General features: G+C 44.3%; 1 protein-coding gene across 1 annotated transcript in view; it reads right to left on the bottom strand.

The window, feature by feature from the left end:
- Window positions 1-15,720, bottom strand: part of Gpc4 (glypican 4) — a 114,240-nt gene that overhangs the window by 77,254 nt on the left and 21,266 nt on the right. The window lies entirely within an intron of this gene.

Below are 15,720 nucleotides of genomic sequence, written 5' to 3'. Positions count from 1 at the left end.
ATCTACATGCTAAAACATGGCTTGAATTCTGTCATCTAAACAAGCTCATCAAATATGCTTGCAGCCTGCACCCCCACCGTTTTTTGGTGCCAGTCCTCAAAGTTGAACTCAGGACTTTGGGTGCTGTCACTGAGCTCTTTCACTCAGAGCTAGTGTTCTTCCACTTTGAGCCACAGAAACACACATACACACACTCACACACACTTATAGTTTATAAACATATTATACTTTATATAACTTATAATACATATTTATATATAGTTGATAATATAGTAAAAATTAGCTTTACTTTACTCCATTGCCACACTTTTGAGAAAAACAGCTATGGTCTCCATTTATTGGTTTAAAACTAAATAACAAGAGGGCTGGGAATATGGCCTAGGGGTAGAGTGATTGCCTCCCATACATGAAGCCCTGGGTTTGATTGCTCAGCACCAGATATATAGAAAAAGCCAGAAGTGGCGCTGTGGCTAGCCTTGAGCAAAAAGAAGCCAGGGACAGTGCTCAAGCCCTGAGTTCGAGCCCTATAACCGGCAAAACAAAAGAACTTCTGAAGAAATACACATCCCATTTCTATGAAAACAGGTTTTGGCTTAAAGGCCAAGACACTCAAATATGTGCACTTGACCTCAACATATGGACTTTTTCTTCTGAACCATTAAAAATAATAAATAAAAGGGACCAGGGGGATAGCTGCAAGTTCCACCACCTAAGGAATGACAAGCAATGCAATTTGGTTTTTTTGTTTGCTTGTTTTTGTTTTTATGCCAGTTCTGGGGCTTGAACTGGGGGCCTGGGCGCTGTTCCTGTGCTTTTTCCCTCAAGGCTAATGCTCTATCACTTTGAGCCACAGCTCCACTTCCGGTTTCCTGGTGGTTCATTGGAGATAAGTGTCTCATGCACTTTCCTGCCAGGGCTGGCTTGGAACTGTGATCGTTAGGTCGCAGCCTCCTGAGCAGCTTGGATGACATGCGTGAGCCACCAGCTGAGGATCTGCTTTCCTCATCCTTTTCCACTCACCAGACATCCAGTCTTGAAATGGTCGTCTGCCATGATGACTGAAAGTAGAATGGACCACCCCTTCCCCTCCTCACCCTGTGGCTCCGAGGTTAAGCTCAGCTAATACTCATAATTGCCTAACTGGAAGTTTGGCAAAGCCCTTTGATAAGGTCTCTGGTACAAATTAGGAGCATTTTAGACATTTGCTTAAAAGCAAGCACATTGCTCACAACCCGCTGCCCTTGCTGCTTATCAGAAGCTTTGTGAAAGTTGCCAGGGCTCTGTACATAGCCACAAGCTTGGAAAGTTCAAAGCAATTTTCAAATTTCTGCTCTTGAGGGAATTTTTTCCTTTTTTTTATGCCAGTCCTGGAGCTTGAGCTTTGGGTTTGAGCACTGTCCCTGAGCTTTTTTTTGCTCAAGGCTAGCACTCTAGCACTTGAGCCACAGCCCCACTTCTGGCCTTTTCTGGTGGCTAACTGGATGTAAGAGTCTTACAGACTTTCCTAGCCAGGGTGACTGAACCACGATCCTCAGATCTGTTTTCTGAGTAGCTAGGATCACAGGCATGAGCCACAGAGCCCAGGTTTACTTTCTACTTTTAGTTCCTAAGTTCACTTAGTTGATGGATAGTTAGGGTCTGCTGAACTGGTAGGTGTTGGGCTCCATGACAGGATAGCCAAATTCCTGCTCTGGTCTTAGGATTTCTCCAGGTACCATAGGCAAAGGGTAGGTAATTCTCTAGCACAAATGCAACTGTACTGCGGAAAGACATCAGAAAGGAGTTGAACTACAGGAGGACCACAGTCCTTTTCAAAGTCTCTAGAGTAGGAATGAAAGTACAGAGAAAATCTGTCTCTCACAGTACTGTATTTTAATGTTGTTAATGACCTATCAAGCTAACGAGGGAGAAAAGGCAAAACTCAAGCCGACCTATTAAGGTGAGCAAGAAACAGCTATGTGACTCTTAGGGGAAATTTACAGTGCATAAATAATGCTAGCAAAATGACTGCAATCCATTCTATTACAGTGGTTACAAGTAGTTGGGACCAAAGTTTGAGAAAACAAAAAACCCTCCCATAGTCACCAAAGGAATAAAAGAAGTCTTTTTTATTTTATTTTATTTTTTGGTGCTAGTCCTGGGGTTTGAACTCAAGGCCTGGGTGCTGTCCGTGAGGTTCTTTTGCTCAAAACGAGCACTACCATTTTGAGCTACAGCTCCACTTCTGGCTCTTTTTTGGTGGTCCATTGGAGATAGGAGCCTCATGGACTTTCCTGCCCAGGCTGGCTTTGAACCGTGATCCTCAGATCTCACCCTCCTGAGTAGCTAGGATGACAGGTGTGAGCCACCAGCACCTGGCAAAAGGCCTCTTCTTTATACAGTAGGGTGATTGCTTGTCCCCTAGAATACCACATGCTATTCTAAAACTCACAGACACTGTAAAGGAAAGTTCTATAGAAGGATAGCAAAAAGAAAGAAAAAGAAAAAGAAAGGAAGGAAGGAAGGAAGGAAGGAAGGAAGGAAGGAAGGAAGGAAGGAAGGAAGGAAGGAAGGAAGGAAGGAAGGAAAAGAAAAAGTCCATGAAGGGAAAACAAGCTCAAGGTAGAAGGTAGGTGGGGGAAAAAATGGGAAGTGTGCAGTCACAAAGAGAATGGGCAGGGTGAACAAGAATGCCTTTAATTATGGAAGCCTTTAAAAACTTCAAAGTATTCAATTGGGAGGGGGAGGGCACAAGCAACCTCCAGCCTGGCACACAAGAAAGGAAACGGGGCCTAGTAAGGCAATCTGACTCAATGAACTTGAGAACAGAGTGACCCCTTCTTGGGGCTGCTACATCCCAGTCTTCAAGTGCAATATGATTCTCAATTATGCTCCAATCCTCTCTGATTAATCAAGGGAAGCTTTAAAGAAGCAGGAGCTCCGCACAGCAAGCCTATCAGATTCCATTTGGAGTCCCCAATACCAAAGTTCACTAAGCAGGCCAGTCAGCTCCTTTGTGGAAGATATTTAAATGAACTACCCTTTCCCAGCATGGCCACCAGAATGCTCCAGGGGTTTTTGTGTGCTTTAAAATATATTTTATTGTTATTGTAAAGGTGAGGTACACAGAGGTTACAGTTCCGTGAGTCAGGTGAAGGGCACATTTCTTTTGGGGTACATTTCTTTTTGAACTATGTTCCTCATTCCCTCGCCCTCTCCCAGGTTTTTTGCCTGCCTCCATCTGTACCCAGAGGTTTTTGTTGTCGTTTGTTGTCTCCAGGGGTTTTAAGACTTAGAACCTTGTAGCTCTGGGCTACAGAAACTTCTTAGCAGTCTTGGGGTTTGTAATGATATCAGTGCAGTTTACTATGATTGCTGTGTATTTTGTTGTTGTTGCCTATTTGGTCAATGTGGGCTAAAAAGAAGCAATATAATATAAACACTTCTACATTCTGTGTAAGAAAGCATCTTCAAAGCTGTTTTTTTTTCTTTTTGCTCCATTGTAGGGCTTGAACTCAGGGCCTAAGCACTGTCCCTGAGCTTTTTCACTCAAGCGCTCTATTACTTTGAGCCACAGAACCACTTCCGGTTTCCTGGTGGTTCTTCAGAGATAAGAGTCTTGTAGATTTTCCTGCCCGGGCTAGCTTTGAACAGCGATCCTCATATGTCAGCCTCCTGAATAGCTAGGATTACAGGTGTGAGCCACCAGTGCCCAGCTTTCTTCAAAGCTTCTCACCATATCAGACCTCCATGTGTAAAATATCATCTATCACTGTGACAAAGTAGCTCACCAGAATAATACAATCACTGAAATTCTGCTAACATTTGTGTTTTGTGAGATTATAGAAACTGAACTATGCCCGTATGTAGATAAGGAGTACTGGCCTACAGCTTTTTGATTTGGTAATATGTACTCAGGGAAATAATTGAATGGAAGCAGTTCACAGTCAAATTTACTCCAAGTACTAACATACATACAGGAACAGCATGAAGAAAGGCATTTTTGTAGATTTAAATAAATGTATGGAAACTGCAATAATCAGCTTGTTTGTTGTAATATAACCAAAGTCTCAAAATCAATTTGTTTATTCTTTTTTGGACAATATCACCCCTTCTCTCACTCTCTCCCAGTTTTTACACCTTCTGGAATATAGTATTTTCAACCAGGCACCAATGGCTTACACTTGTAATCTTAGCTGATCAGGAGGCCAAGATCAAGATCCTGGTTCCAGGCCAAAATGGAGCTTTGGCTCGAGTGGTAAAGTGCTAGTGTTGAGTAAAAATGCATTAAGACAGTATCCAGGCACTGAGTTTAAACCACAGTTCCCTACATAATACCCTACACACACACACACACACACACACACACACACACACACACACACACACACACACGGAAGCTGGGCACAGGTGGCTCACACTTGTAATCTTGGCTGCTCAGGAGGCTGAGATCTAAGGATCCATAGTTCTTTAAAGCCAACCCAGGAAGAAAAGTCCATGAGACTCTATCTCCAATGACCCACCAAAAAGCTGGAAGCAAAGCTGTGGCTTACAAGGTAGAACTCCAGCCTTGAGTGAAAAAGCTAAGGGACAGTACAATCCCCAGGACCAGCATTTTTAAAAAACAAGTATTTTTAAAAGACAAAAATCTAGAATCAACACTAAAAAATCAAGCAAACTAGTTTACAATTCTGGCAATTTCCACTGGTAAATGATGGTACACTGAAGAAACTACAAGTAGGGGCACATTTTGTTTTGCAAATGGACTCCTTGTAGTTGGGAATACAGGCCTTTTGCCATGGAATAGGCCAGTTCTCAGGCTCTTTGCAGAAGAGGCAAGCCTTCTTTTCCTTTGCCAGCTCCTGGTTTATAAAATGCCAACCCAGGAAGCAAGAAGTGGTGACAATGGGCGTTAACTGTTAAAAGTGAACGTTTATGATCTGAATTTTCCTTCATAATGTCCATCCCAATGGTCCTTAACATCTTTGATTGGTTGAGATATTGGTCTCAACCCTGCCAGAGCTGCAGAATTACCCAAGTACACGAGGGGATTATTGGCACAAGGAGTTTAACAGTTGCAAAACAAAACAAAACTCCTTTAGGAAGGGAGAGAAGAATATAAGTGGAAATCAGAGCGACAAGACCTTCTGCAAATTTCCCAGTGGTGCTTTGAGAGTTGTCCTAGAGCCAAGTCTCCCTGGGTTTTCTCTTAATCCTCAGCAGCCAGTGAAGAGAGAGCTAGGATGCGACTTTTTTGTGTGTGGGAACAAAGAGGACTGAAAAGGGCCAAGTCTCAAAGTCACAGGCTCCCAGCTCTGCCACTGGCTCAAAGCCAAGAAGAGCCCAGTGCACTGATGGACAGGCAGTGGCCTGCGGAGGGGGGTGGGGAGGGGCTGGACACAAACCCTTCAGGTTCCCTTGTACAGCGAGGATCACCAAGTTGCTACCATGGCAAGTAAGATTTCACACTCCCTACACATCAGGCAATTCATGTCCCGGTGTGACAATGACTATGGAGTCACATGTATGCACACGTGTGTACTTGGAGCTGTCAGGATGGAATCCAACACAAACTTCCTCACAGAAGCAGACATGGAGGGTGAGGAGTCTCTTGGTGACAAATGACTTCACATGCTGATACCTCTGGGGTGCTATAAAATAGAACCAGCTCACAGACTGCACCAAGTTACTGAAACGAGATGTAGAAAGAACAAGTAAAGTATGCCATAGATAGAAAGTAGGAGCCAGGCCAGGCCTGGTGGCTCACGCCTATAATCCTAGCCATTCAGGAGGCTGAGATCTGAGGATCGTGGTTCAAAGGCAGCCCAGACAGGAAAGTCTGGGAGACACTTATCTCCAATGAACCACCAGAAAACTGGAAGTGGTGCTCTGGCTCAAAGTGGTAGAGTACTAGAGAGTACAAAGAGCTCATGGACAGCACCCACACCCTGAGTTCAAGCCCCAGGACCGACATCCACAAAGTAGGGATCATATTGCCTGGGCATTTCAACACCCTTGGTATCCTTCAGTCTCTTCATGTGCTTTGTGGGGTTCAGTCTCATCTAGGCCCTAGCCCGGGAGAGGAAAAGGTGCTTTTATCCTCTACCATCTCCCCACAAATAGGACATACTCACTCACTGCCTGGAGCCTCCCCCAAATACACACAAGCTTGGGATGGCTTCCTTTGCAGCACCTTCAGACTGAGAGCAAGGGGTACAGCTCCATCTTGTATTCCTTCTCTTTCCCAGTCCTCCTCCCTTCCATCCAGTCCCAGTGTTTCCCTCCACTTCTCTTTGGATAGCTGCTAGGGTCAATCCGCACAGAAGCGCCTACCTCGAGTTCCCCCGCACCCTGGAGGTGGGAGCCGGAGAAAACCACACCCAAGGATGCGAATGTGCAGCAGCACTGCACCAAATGTGGGATCCTTGGCGGTCAGAGCAGGCAGAGACAATGGCAAGGGGGTCAGAGGCCCTGGAGCTCAGAGTCTACCTAGGACTTGGCCACATCTGTTGTCAGGAAGGGCTGAGCAGCCTTTTTAATACAATTTCCTCCCCCATAGCAATACTAACTGGGCATTTTCTAGCCTTTCAGTGTGCCCCGCAGTCCTCTACAACCTCATTTCCTGGTACTATCCTGATTATTCCTTCATGACTATGTCCTGCATCAGTCATTTCCCTGGACAAAAGGGTGGAACAACTTAAAATTTTAAGAGGAATTCGACTTATTTCCATAAACATTATCGATCCTTTGGTACTTCAAAACTATTCTATGAAGCAGGGTGCTGGAACCTCACCTACTCAGGAGGCAGAGATATTAGGATCATGGTTCAAAGCTAACCAGGTCGGACAGTCTGTAAGATTCCTATCTCCGATTAACTACTCAGAAAACCAGAAGTGAAGCTGTGGCTTAAGGTGGTAGAGTGCTAGTTTTGAGCTTTTAAGAAAAAAGCTCAGGGTCGGCACCCAGGCCCTGAGTTCAAGCCCCACCACAACCAAAGTCAAAAAAGTGGGGCAGGGAATGTGGCTTAGAGGTAAGAGTGCTTGCCTAGCATGCATGAAGCCCTGGGTTCGATTCCTCAGCACCACATACAGAGAAAAAGCCAAAAGTAGTGTTGTAGCTCAAGTGGTAGAGTGCTAGCCTTGAGCAAAAGAAGCCAGGGACAGTGCTCAGGCCCTGAGTTCAAGCCCCAAGACTGTCAAAGCATCTGGAGTGAGGGGGAATACAGGAAGTAAGTATATACATGGAACAGAACATTCTCGTTTTGAGAAGCCTCCATCTCTCTGAACTGGAAATCATTGTATAGAACTCAAAAAACTAAAAATATCCTATTTATGTCCCTGAACAGAAGGGCAACATTTTGTTGCTGCTGGAGCGCTTACCTATATTATTTATATGCAATGTGAATTTTGCATCTATTTTGGAAAATCAATGCCTCCCTCCCAAGGTGGTGTTTTCCCTTTGAAAACATGTCTTCGGCATATCTGAATGCTAGGAAGAAGAAACGGTTTCTGTAGTCAGTAAGGGGCAAAGTACATAGAAAGGACATGTAGACAATGACACAGCCCTGCTAAGACTGGGGACACTGGCTTCCTATATGGGTGGGGCGGGCAGTGCACACGCATGCGCATGTGCCAGTACTGGACAACTTTTTTACCCAAGGTTGGCACTCTATCGCTTGAACTACAGCTGATCTTCCAGCTTTCTGGTAGTTAATTGGAGGTAAGAGGCTCATGTGTTACTTCTGCCCGGGCTAGCTTTGAACCATGATCCGCACATCTCAATCTCCCAAAAAGCTAGGATTACAGGTGTGAGGGATCAACTCATCCCTAATATGGTGGGCATTTTTTTTTTTAATGCCAGGCCTAGGACTTGAACTCAAGGACTGGGTACACTAACCTGGAGCTATTTTGCTCCAGGCTAGCACTCTGCCACTTGAGCCCCAGCTTCATTTCCAGATATTTTGGCACTTCATTGGAGATAAGAATCTCACAGACTGTCCTGTGTGGACTGGCTTTGAACCACGATCCTCAGATCTCAGCCTCCTGAGTGGCTTGGATTATAGGCATGAACTCCCAACACCCAACTTCCAATATGCTTTTAAGTCCTTTATAACAACTCAGTTCTTCCTCAATGTAAAACCATTAGTGTGTTCCTTACATACTTCCTGCCATAACAATTAGCCCAAGAAGCCCAGGGCCAGAGGGACAGAGTGTTAAGAAATGAAACCCTAGCAGGGTGCTGGTGGTTCACGCCTATAATCCTAGCTACTCAGGAGGCTGAGATTTGAAGACTGTAGTTTGAAGACAGCCCAGGCAGGAAAATCTGTGAGACTCTTATCTCCAACAATCTACTCAGGAAAAGCCAGAGCACTATGGCTCTATGGCACTATGGCTCAAGTGGTAGAGTGCTAGCCTTGCAAACAAAGAGGGTCAGGGACAGTGCCCAGGCCCTGAGTTCAAGCCCCAGGATGGGCGAAGGAAGGAAGGAAGGAAGGAAGGAAGGAAGGAAGGAAGGAAGGAAGGAAGGAAGGAAGGAAGGAAGGAAGGAAGGAAGGAAGGAAATAAATGAATCCCTACTCAGTGGACCTTAAATACTAACAATTCTGAGTGGTGCTTACAAAAGAGGTTATGTGAGAAGCTACTATGAGAATGAAAGGCACACATGCTCAAGAATGCAGCAAAGGATATTAATTCTGGTGCATTGTGCTCTAACATTGAGTTTGAAAATGTGAATTTGTCTAAATGCAATTGAAGTATTGGGGAACAATTTGAGCATAATGCAAATTTCACATTTGCTTATGCAGGATTGTGTCTGTGAGAAACATGACGTGAATGCAAAAAACTGCAACCAGCTGGACTCAGCCATGGAAGAGAACACAAAGCACACAGTCAATATCCACCAGCGCCTTTGTGCACTGTGTAGTGGGAGCTGATCCTGTCCAGTTAGAGCCGCATCTTCCCATCTGACTCCAGATAACCCTACACTATTCCCCAATAATCCAGTGGAAATGGCCAGTTATTGTAGACCTTATTATGTTGGATGGCTTTTTTTTGGGGGGGGGGAGGGTGTCCTGGGGCTTGAACTCAGGACCTGGGTGCTAGCCCTGAGTATTTTCATACTCAAGGCTAGTGCTCTACCACGTGAGCCACAGCTCCAACTTCCACCTTTTTTTGGTAGTTAATTAGAGATAAGAGTCTCACAGACTTTCTTGCCTGGGCTGGCTTTGAACCTCAATCCTCAGATTTCAGGCTCCAGGGTAGCTAGGATTATAAGTGTGAACCACCAGCGCCTGGCTCCAGCTTTTTTTTTTAGTGGTTAATTGAAAATAAAAATATGACTTTTGGGCTGGGGATATGGCCTAGTGGCAAGAGTGCTTGCCTCTAATACATGAAGCCCTGGGTTCGAGTCCCCAGCACCACATATACAGAAAACTGCCAGAAGTGGTGCTGTGGCTCAAGTGGCAGAGTGCTAGCCTTGAGCAAAAAGAAGCCAGGGACAGTGCTCAGGCCCTGAGTTCAAGGCCCAGGACTGGCAAAAAAAAAAAATAATAATAATAATAAATCTGACTTTTTCTTGACTGGCCACAAACTGTAATCCTCGGATCTCAGCATCCTGAGCAGTTAGAATTATAGGTGTGAACCACTGACATCTGGCCTCTTTAAAAAAAAAAAACTTCAGGCTGGGGATATAGCCTAGTGGCAAGAGTGCCTGCCTCGGATACACGAGGCCCTAGGTTCGATTCCCCAGCACCACATATACAGAAAACGGCCAGAAGCGGCGCTGTGGCTCAAGTGGCAGAGTGCTAGCCTTGAGCGGGAAGAAGCCAGGGACGGTGCTCAGGCCCTGAGTCCAGGGCCCAGGACTGGCCAAAAAAAAAAAAAAAAAAAAAAAACTTCAAACTTCCCTCCCTCCCTCCCTCCCTTCTTTCCTTGCAGTAATCAGGGTCTTACTTGCTTAGCTTTTCCCTCTCAAGCCTGGTGCTCTACCACTTGAGCCACACCTCCAGTAGCCCCTGGGTTTTCTGAGTATACTGTTGATTATTTTGCAGCAAGATCTATACATTCATTAGGTGCACTGGCATCTATATTCTCCCTTTGACAAGACTTGTTAACAAAAGTGAATACTTTATCAACCAGAGGAACGTATACGAGGAAAAATCTGACTTAAGTCCTACATGCCTAAGTGAACTATATAGCCAAAATCAAAATGTTCAGGTATTGGTTATAAAGACCAAGTTGATATTTGTCATAGGATGGGGGAAAAGTATTAAAACTACTAAGGAAATCAACAACTCAATTAAAAAACAGGCAAAAAGTCTAAGTATATTGAATAGCAAAACTATTCAACATCATATATCATTAAGGAACTCCAAATTGAAGCAACAATGAGATACTATTGTTCCTTTATTAAAATGGCCAAAATGGGGGTGGGAATATGGCCTAGTGGCAAGAGTGCTTGCCTCGTATACACGAAGCCCTGGGTTCGATTCCTCAGCACCACATATATAGAAAATGGCCAGAGTTGGCGCTGTGGCTCAAGTGGCAGAGTGCTAGCCTTGAGCGGGAAGAAGCCAGGGACAGTGCTCAGGCCCTGAGTCCAAAGCCCAGGACTGGCCAAAAAAAAAAAAAAAAAAATGGCCAAAATGTAAAACATGACAACTCCAAATGCTAAAGGATGTAAGAAAGTAGAGGCTGTCATTGCACGTGAGAAATGCCAAGTGGAATAGAAAAATTTGAAAGACAATTTGGAAGTTTCTTACAAAATAAAACATAAGGCAGATGCTGCTAGCGCATGCCTTGTAATCTTAGCTATTCAGGGACTGAGATGTGAGGATTGATGTTCGAAGCCAGTAAGATTTGTATCTCCAACTGACCACCAAAAAGACAGGAGGAGAACTGAGGCTCAAGTGGTAGAGCCTTGAATAAAAACAGTTAAGAGACGGTATCCAGGTCCTAAGTTCAAGCCCCAGTAACCCCCACACAATCAACCCATCAAATCAATCAATAAATAGAAAGTATTTTCTATGATACTGTAATGGTAGATATCTGTCATATATTTGTCCCAACTCATAGAATCTATACTGTAAAGAGAGATCTGTCATGTAAACAATAAACTTCGTGTGGTATAACCCGGTATGTGGGCATTGCACAAGCTGTGCAGAGACACGGCATAGGAATTTATGGGAACTTTCGACTTTTCCACTCAACTTAAAAGTGAGCATAAAACTGCTCTCCAATAAGGTCTATTTAAAAAAATATTAAGACTAACTGTTCAATCAAAGTTCAAAAGCCTTTTCAAAATCATTTGTGCTTGTTATTATAACAATGCAACATGAGAATTTTCTTTGGGGAATTGCAAATGAACACAGAAACACCCTTTAATGTGTTTAAATGAACTAGACAATCCTCTCTACCCTGAACAAATGGCCATGCACAAGATAAAATGTAAAAGGCTTAACTAATTCTGACAATAAAAAGGAGTCACACGCTCTTTTTCTTTCCTAGAAGGCCTAGTGCTATCGATTTTTCAAGAGTTAATAAGTCTCAAGGATCTCCACCAAACAAAGCCACATGTTTCCATTGAAGAGACAGGAGAGGGGCCAGACCCTGTTGTTAAAACCTGCAGTAAAAATCATTTCTTTTTCTTTCCGTGTGTGTGTGTGTGTGTGTGTGTGTGTGTGTGGTGTGTGTGTGTGTGTGTGTGTGTGTGGTGTGTGTGTGGTGTGTGTGTGTGTGGTGTGTGTGTGTGTGGTGTGTGTGTGTGGTGTGTGTGTGTGGTGTGTGTGTGTGTGGTGTGTGTGTGTGTGGTGTGTGTGTGTGTGTGTGGTGTGTGTGTGTGGTGTGTGTGTGGTGTGTGTGTGTGTGTGTGTGTGTGTTGCTTCTGGTGGCTTGAACTCAGGGTCCTGAGCTTTTTTTTTTTTTTGCTCAAGACTACCACTCTACCACTTGAGCCACACAGCTTCACTTCCAGCTTTGGGGTACTTCATTGGTGATAAGAGTATCACAAACTTTCTTGCCGAGGCTGGCTTTGAACCGTGATCCTCAGAGCTCAGCCTCTTGAGTAGCTAGGATTATAGCAGTGAGCCACCAGTGCATGATCTTTACAGCTCCAACTTTGAAAGGACAAAAGAGACAGGTGAGGGGAACTTCGGCTTGCTCTAAATGGATGAGTTGGGTTTGAAAGGTTACACAAGAATGTACAATAACCTGAGTAGGAGTGAGAGCCTCAGCTAAAGCCAGGCTCCGGGCACTGGATTGTAAAGCTGCAGGTACAACCTGGGACCTGACAGACTACACAGAGTTGTCATCCAGGGAACCTCAGAAGAAACAGGAAAGAGAAATCGAGCACAGATCTTTGCATCATGGGCCCTGCCACTTTCTTAGCAGCTGGCAATTCCCACTGTGATCGGCTACAAGCTCTAATGAAAATAACAACATCTATGCTGGTGGTGAGGCTGGGAAACCCTGGCAAATTCAGACCCTCGTTACATAATGCTTAACCTTGCTGGGAAGTACTGATTACAAGAACCCACCGCCCCACAACTCTTACAGTACTTAAGTGTTTCTGATTTTAAGGCGAAGGCAGAACACACACTCCAGTAAAAAGTGCAATACAGAACTGCTAGGTTCTGTCTGCTGTCCACATTAAAATACCAAAGTGAACCAGGCCCTGGTGGCTCACGCCTGTAATCCCAGCTACTCAGGCTGAGATATGAGATTCACAATTCAAAGTCAGCCCAGGCATCAAAGTTTGTGAGACTCTTATCTCCAATAACCTACTAACAGGCCCCAAGTGGAACTGTGGCTCAAGTTGTAGTGCACTAGGCTTAAGAGAAAAAAAACAACTCAGGGACAGTACCCAGGCTCTGCGTTCAAGCCCCAGGATGGCACCAAAAAAAGTTTCATTAGTTGGTGCTTTATACATCTATGCGTCTTGTTAGGTAATGAAAGGACATTCTCTAGACCCTCTTTGGGGTGACACGGGGATTTAGGCTCAGAAGATTTTCAATGTGAGGGCATTAGTGGGAGGGGTGTCTTAAACAGTTGTAAGAACACTGGAGGCCCTTAAACTCTTTTGTTCCAACTTTTAAGCTGTCCTTTCAAATGATTCCACAAGGGACACAAATGAACCCAAAAAAAATTTATTTAAACAAAGACTATGTATTTGCTTGTTTAAATTAAAATTACACTTGGCGCATTATCGGGGAAAACTTGATCTGGAAAGTAATTGGGCAACACACAAGGGCTCTTAATTTTAATAAGTAATGTGTCTGAGAGAATGAAAGGGACATGATTTTATTCCCTTTCAAAGAGCAGCCATAAAGACCTCGATGATCCTGTATTACATAAGGCAAGCAGCTCCTACTGACAGTAATGGAAATGAGAGGCAGGTGCATATTCTCAGAGACTAAAGAACAACCTGAGAAGTGGCTATTAAATCAGAGATCTGTCCATTGAGATTCCCCCTCAGCCTCCCTTGTTTTAAGGACTGGCTCAATAACTTGCAGTGTGCTCTTAAGGCACTAATAGTCCTAATTCTCTCTGACACACTTGAAGGAAAAGTACCTATTCTCTGAGTACAAAAGACTTTCACCCCACCCCCAATTTCCAACCCCTTTAAGTTTGTTTTCCAGACCAGCACCGATTTTATACAGAATTAGATTTTAGGGGAAGGAAAACACACACACACACACACACACACACACACACACACACACACACACGTTAAATCCACCTGGTGTTTTTGGATCCCCAAGCAAATTCTTGGGGCCATTAGGGACCTGGTTCTGTTATAACACCCCTCCCCCATGCCAGCCTTCTTGTTGAGGGGTGAATTAGGGAATTGTATGCAATCTCCATGAGAACATGTGGGAGGGATTTGTGCGGGTACGGAGCAGGTGTTTCAGTGTACACTCAGTTCTCATCTGCTGGGCTCTGACAGGTTCCTCTGTTCACCTAGCTTCTAAATCTTACTTGGCTATGGCACACGTGGGTTAGAAGCAAAGTAGCTTTGTGAAGCAAGGCTAGCAGTTGTCCTTGCGATGGGCTCAGGGATTCTACTTTGCTCTCCTAGTGTTTAATTCCCTTTTACTGCAGCGATGCAGGAAGGAAGGAAAGGAATTGGAAGATCACGGTTCAAAGCCAGCCTGGGCAGGAAAAGACTGTGAGACACTGATCTCCACTAAACTACCAAAAAATAAGCTGGAAGTGGCTCAAATGGTAGAGCACTAGCCTTGAGCAAAGAAGCTCAGAGACAATGCTTAGGCCCTGAGTTCAAGCCCCAGGACTGGGACAATAATTAATTTTAATTAATGGAGTGGAAAGGAGGGACGGAAGGAAACAATCACAAAAGAGAAGAGAAAGAACAGAACATAGAGAGGACAGGAGGGAGGGGAAGAAACCAGCAAGGAAAGGAGGGGAGGAAGAGAGAAACGGAAGGAAGGAGGAGAGAGAAATAGGGAGAGGAAGAACGAGGGGAGAAGTGGAAGGAAAGAAGGAAGGAAGGAAGGAAGGAAGGGAGGGAGGGATGGAGGGAGGGAAGAAGGGAGGGAGGGAGGGACAGAAAAGAAGAAAGGAAGTACACAGAAGACAAAATGGGATTTCCACCTTGTTAGGGAATTATAGCTTACGGGTGAAAAATATTATTCTCGAATTCTTTCCTGAAAGGTTTAGGAATAATTATACTGCACTTAAAAGACAGGCATTGCCAGAAAAACCTATTAAGTCTATAATTTGTACTAGAGGCAGGGTTTCCTGTAGACGAGAGCTTGCATTTAATTTTATAATCATACTTCAAAGTGTGTGTTGATTATTAATCACACATACATCGCCTCTGTGAAGCTATCGCTTCTTATCTTACTCAGTCTAGTACAGACTGATACATAAAGGCTTAAATGCGTCTGTTGAGTTCCCGCTTGAACTGAGTTCTTGAGGGTCTACCATTTAGACCCAGTCCAAACCATCCCTAATTTCCTTCCAGATGTGAACCTAAGAGCCTCATGATCAGAAGACATTTTCCCAAACAGTCCTGTGTTTATCCTTCTGGAGCCAACTCTTCTGCTAGAGATAGTATCAAATCTTGCCAATACACTCAACAAGTTTGTTGCTGAAACAACTCTGCCCAGCACAAGACAGAGGCACTTACCTGAGAGCAGCAATGATCAGAAGTCCTTACTTTTGAAGCTTCAGAGAGAGAGAGAAACCTTTCCTGTACCTGCCAGTGACAGGTTATAACCCTGGGTGTTTTCAGTCCACTTTACAGGGAGGGGACAATGGGCTTCAAAGCCTAAAAGGCCTGTCGTTCCCAATGCTCCTAGATCAAAGCACTAGAGCAAAGATGATGCTTGGTTTCATAAACCTTTTTTTTAATTTAATGCAAAACAAACTGAGCATTCCTCAAACCAAGTTAATCAACATTCACTAAGTCCTATTACATGCAAGGCATGATGGGGGATTGTAAAGTTAACAAGTCAAAGTACCCCACTTTAAAGAGTTCATGCACCTGTAGAGATAGTAAAACCAGCAGCCAATTTTTGCTTTTTTTTTTTTTTTTTCCAGTCTTAGGGTTTGAACACGGGGCCTGGGAGCTGTCCCTGAGCACTTTTTGCTCAAGGCTAGTGCTCTATCACTTTGAGCCACAGCTCCACTTCCAGTATTCTAGTGGCTCATTGGAGATAAGAGTATCCTGGACTTTCCTGCCCGGGCTGGCTTTGACCCATGATCCTCAGATCTCAGCCTCCTG

The sequence above is a fragment of the Perognathus longimembris genome, chromosome 28, assembly GCF_023159225.1.
Source record: "Perognathus longimembris pacificus isolate PPM17 chromosome 28, ASM2315922v1, whole genome shotgun sequence".
NCBI classification, from domain to species: Eukaryota; Metazoa; Chordata; class Mammalia; order Rodentia; family Heteromyidae; genus Perognathus; species Perognathus longimembris.
This window is presented reverse-complemented; position numbering and strand designations above follow the sequence as displayed.